A 5294-nucleotide genomic window follows, 5' to 3' on the forward strand; every position below is an offset into this window, starting at 1 on the left:
GTATTTCACTATCTCTTCACCGAACTAGTGCACCTATACATCTGACAAGTGTATTAGGTGTGTTGGGGACACAAGAGACTTCTTGTATTGTGGTTGCAGGGTTGCTTGAGAGGGGCATCTTTGACCTCTTCCTCCCTGAGTTCGATAAACCTGGGGTGATCCACTTTAGGGAAAACTTGCTGCTGTTCTACAAACCTCTGCTCTTGGAGGCCCAACACTGTCTACAAGAAAAGAAGCGTGAGTAGACATCACAGGACAATGTTTCAAATCAAGCTAAAAAAGGAGTCTGTTACAAGAATCAAGGGGCTTGGGTCTGGTTCGACAAACTTGGGCCAACCGATGATTTCTTTGCCGGAACCAGCTCAAGGAGTTGGCATGCACACTTAAGAGCTGAAGTTTTAAAAACGCCCAGATCGACAAACTGCCCATCTCGTTCTTTCGGCAGCTCCTTAGAAATCTCCTCAATATCGGCCTTGAAGCCATGTCCCATCATGAGTTGGAAGGCTAGGAGGGCACCATAGGTACGTGAAGTACATTTGAATACCTCGATAACCTCCTTGTTGTTGACGGCGAAAGCATCGATTAGCTGCCCCAAAGTCTTGTCTTGGCTAATCTTGGGGAAGATCATCGAGTGCATCCGTTTCATGGCTCCATTGCCCTTCTCGAGGAGGTCCTGTGTAAGCTGATGTGAAGCAAGAGTCATCGACACCCCATTTACTGGAGAATTGTTTGGAAGCTTATCCAAAGCATCAGCAGAGATATCGGCGGCCTCTGCGAAGAACGAAATGAGAAAAAGATTACTAAACAAAGGATTGGATTCACAAAATAATAATCAACAGGGAAGCTGAAAGGGAATTACTGAGCAAATCCAAGGAAGATTGGCGAAGAAGATCATCCTTTTCAGCCGCCCAAGCTTCAGCGGCCAGCCTGGATGCTTCTTTGACCTTCAGCTTCTCCTTAAGCCCCTCGAGTTCCTCCTTCTGGGAGTCGACTTCTTGGCGGGCTTCGGCAGCTATTTTTATTGCACCCTCCAACTTCGAAGAAGAAGATTTAACCTCCAATTGTAATCGAGCCTTTTCCGCTTCCAGGGAGGTGAATTGAGAGGCGAAGGACTCTAAAGAAGATATGACAGCTCGAACATCCTTGAGAAAAGGGAAAAATAAATATTTATCAAAGGATTGTTAGTCAAAAGCACATTCAGGAAAATTGGCGACCAAAGAAGACCTACATGTTTCCCCGAAAGAGGAGTTTTGGCAGCAGCAGTTGAAGGAATATCTTTTCCCCTGGAAAGGGAGGAAGCAGTCGATATTTGGGCCCCGGGGGCTGTAGTAGGAGCCGAAGATTCGGAAGCTGCAACAGTCGGCGGAGAGGCACCAGATTTGGCCTTCTTAGACGGAGGCTCGATGAATCCTTCGTCACTACAAGGAAAAAAATTGATAAGAATTAAGTAGGAAATGTGAATGGTAAAAGCGAAACACGAGTCCTGGGCCAAAGAAGTAAGCACTTACAGCTCGAAGAGATCGTCTCCATCGGCAAAGCCGCCGGTCGATCTCTTCACCGGCGAAGTTCTGACCTCCTCCACAGCTGCATTAACAAAGGTATCATGATCATCTTCTTCATCACGCATTGATCCCACTGCGTCGCAAGTATCGTTGGCTGGGGGAGGAAGATTGGTAAAGGCAGCTTCAGAATCCATCGGATCATCATGTTCGTCCTTTGAGCTTGTGTTTTCAACAGTATGAAATTTGTCAGGGGTTGAGGAACCTCCCCCTTCGTAAGTAACATCCGGCAGATCACGCAAGTTCCCAGAGGCTATGGGGGTCTACCAAAGAAAAAAAAAGGAAGAAAAAAAGCAAGTAAGAACAATGATAGTCGTGTCGATCAACGGATGATCGGCATCAAGAGGTGGATAAGAAGATATCATCGGGATTGAGTCTTCTTGGCTGAGGAGAGTGAGGCGTCGAACTTCGTCAAGCAGCTCCTTTTCCGATAGTTCAGCAACATTTATCCTGGTCTCATCCTTCGGACCCGAATATAACCACATCGGATGAATCCTAGCCATGACTGGCTGAACCCAACGTTTTAAGAACACGGCAGCTACCTCTGTGCCAATCATGGTCTAGCCATCGGCTTCTTTGATCCGAAGAAATTTGACAAACAACTCGTCGGCTGCTGTCCTTTCGTCGGGAGAAAGGATGTTCTTCCAAGAATGTTTAGGTTTGGCTTCAAGAACGTCAGTAAAGCTAGGAAGCTGGGACTCGCTTGTTGAAGAATCCTTAATATAGAACCATTTCAGTCTCCATCCTTGCACAGATTCTCTCATCGGAAAGTTGAAATAATTGATTTCTGAGCGGACAACGAATCCCACTCCCTCAATGACAAAAGGTCCATTACTACTGATGTATCTCTTTACGAAGAAGATCTTCTTCCACAACCCAAAGTGAGGCTCGAGGCCCAAAAACGCTTCGCAAAGGGTGATAAACACAGCAATGTGGATGATTGAGTTGGGGGTAAGTTGCCACAGTTGGATTTCGTAAGACCTCAAAAGGTGAGGAAGAAACTCGTGGGCAGGAAGCGAGAGACCCCGATACAAGAACGACAAGAACATCACGGTAAAACCAGCGGGAGGATTAGGCCGAGAGATCGCACCTGGGAGAATTACATTCCCCTCGTCGAAGGAAACTAGACCAAGGCTTCGGGCCCTCTTTTGATCACGCTTCGTGACGGAGGATGCCAGCCAATCTCCGGGATTGGTCCCAGCTATGGTGCTTGGCAGCGCTGGCGGCGCCGGAGCTGGGGGAGGAGCGTCTGGAGCGCTTCTCTTCGAAAGATTTGAAGAGGCCTTAGCGGAGGCGCCGCCGCTCACGGAACTGGCGGCGGCAACAAGGTTTTTCTTCTTCACCATCGTTGGATCTGGAGAAGATCTAAAAACGGCGGTGGCGGCGCAGCGGTTATGAGAGAAGAAGGTGGAAGAAGGAAAGGAGGATGCTATGATGATGTGAGAGAATACTAAGGATTTTGCTCTAGGAGGATGCTATGATGTATGAGGGAACTTGAGGATTGCGTGGGCACGTGTCATTGCTTCCAGTTCATTAAAAGGACCCTCTCTTCATCGTTGATCGCGGAAATCGAGGAGGCGCCTTGGTAACCGTACGAGAAAGGCGGATATTACTTAAAAACAGAGCCAAGCAGAAGTAGGATGGGCCCAACGGGTCGTGTCTTGTCAGTCAAAATCAAAGTATTTGTAACGTTATCAGTGACGTGGTGAAGATCACCGGAAGCATTCGAAGAAATACAAAAGGTATCGGATGGTTGATTCGAGTCTATGCACGAAATGCAAGCATCTGCGCTTAGACTCGGGGGCTACTCCCATCGGGAGCGCTGGACGCGCATCCGATAAAACATGAACTCGAAGATACCCCTATAAAGAAATATTTGAAGAAAAGGATGGAATGCTCAGCTCGAGTCTGCACCCAGCCGCAAGCACCCGTTCCCAGACTCGGGGGATACTCCCATCGGGAGCGCTAAGCGCGCACCCGATAAAACTTTTTTGGACTCCAGGATCATGCCCGGGGACTTGATTCTGTGTAGGGTAATGTTGTTTTGCCATCGGCAGTTAACCAGCAAAGCTGGGCACGTTACTCATTATCCCTTGCATGTTGAAAACTTACTGAAGAATACGAGCCCCGACGCAAATGTATCGGATGACCCATGAAGACTCGCAGAAAAATTCGGCAGAAGAAGACATCGAGTGGTACAACTTGAGTCTATGCACGGATTGCAAGCATCCGCACCTAGACTCGGGGGCTACTCCCATCGGAAGCGCTGGATTCGCACCCGATAGAAGAAGATGATGCTGTTACAAGATGGATAAGAACAATCAAGGAGAAGATCATTAGGTGAAGGCATGCTTTAGTCTCTACCCGAAATATCTCCGGCTAGACACTCGGGGACTACTGACGTGGGCATTACCCTTCGAGTAACCGATATTGCCTTATCCCGTTCGGCCCAAATGGAGGCCCATGAAGATACCCAATGGCAAGGCGGGCCACTAGGACGGCGCTGGAGAAGATTCCTTGAAGAACAAGACAAAGAAGAGCCGAACAAGGAAAGATTAGAGCTAGGTCTTTTGTAAACCTAGTCGTACCCGAACAGACCTCTTGAGACATGGCCTCCTATATAAAGGCCAGGAGAAGGGCTGCCTAGGGACACAACCAATCTTAGCAACTTTAGCCACCAGAAGTCTAGAGCTAGGTCGCCGTAGCACTTAGCCTCTTGACGAGATCACAGCCGAAACCTTCGGCACCCCATTGTAACCCAATATTCTCATAATCAAGATCAGACAGGCAGGACGTAAGGGTTTTACCTCATCGAGGGCCCCGAACCTGGGTAAATCGCTCTTCCCGCTTGTCTATTCACCGATGTCTCGTGTCAGCCTACAGGATTCCATCAACCCTAAGCCCCAATCTGAGGGCATTGCCGAGGAGTACCCTCTACAGCCAGTGTCAGGGGTCAAATCCTTCGACTCCCGCGCTCACATTAAATGCGCCGTACCGGATCCTTGCGGCCGTTCCGGATCCCTGCGGCCACTGTGTGGCACCTTGGTACTACGCGTGTATCCTCACGCCACGTGGCGGCCCACGGGCGAAGTGGAACGGGCCTGGCCGTGTTTCGGCCCACTAAGCATCTCAATATAAAGGGGCGCGACGGTTTCCCTACGTCGCCCACGATCCCACTTCGCCTTCCATTCTCAACTTCCTGAGATCCTACAGCCCGCGCCGCTCCAGTTCTCAGCATCTCCGTCCGCCGTTAAGCCCGAGCCCTCCGGTGAACCTTCGTGAGAGAGCACTGCAGAGCTCGCTCACCCGTCCTCGTCAAGGTCCGTCGAGGCATTCTTCTCCTTAGGCCCAGAGAAGCACCACGACATCTTCTTCCTCTTCCCCGTTCGCTGCCGTCGACCGCCTCCTCTGCGAACTCCGGTGGATCGTCGACTCTGTCGTGCCTCCAAACCTCCACCGCCGCCCTCAGGTCAGCCTCGCGGAATCCTCATTCTTTTGCTCTCGTTGTTCGTAACTGGTGCGGTAGAATATTTATTCCCCCTTTTTTTGTTTTTCTCCCTCTCGTAGATCTTCGCGAAGGGATAGATTCGAGCAAACCCATTTTTAGTTAGCTCCCCACACTTAGCGAAATATGTCGACAGAAGACTCCCTTCCGGAACTTTCTGCCAGCACTCAGGACAGCGAAAGCCCCAATATCTCTTCCGGAGAAGAACCTCTGGTTGATCAAGCTGTTGA

The sequence above is a fragment of the Lolium rigidum genome, chromosome 5, assembly GCF_022539505.1.
Source record: "Lolium rigidum isolate FL_2022 chromosome 5, APGP_CSIRO_Lrig_0.1, whole genome shotgun sequence".
Classification (NCBI taxonomy): Eukaryota; Viridiplantae; Streptophyta; class Magnoliopsida; order Poales; family Poaceae; genus Lolium; species Lolium rigidum.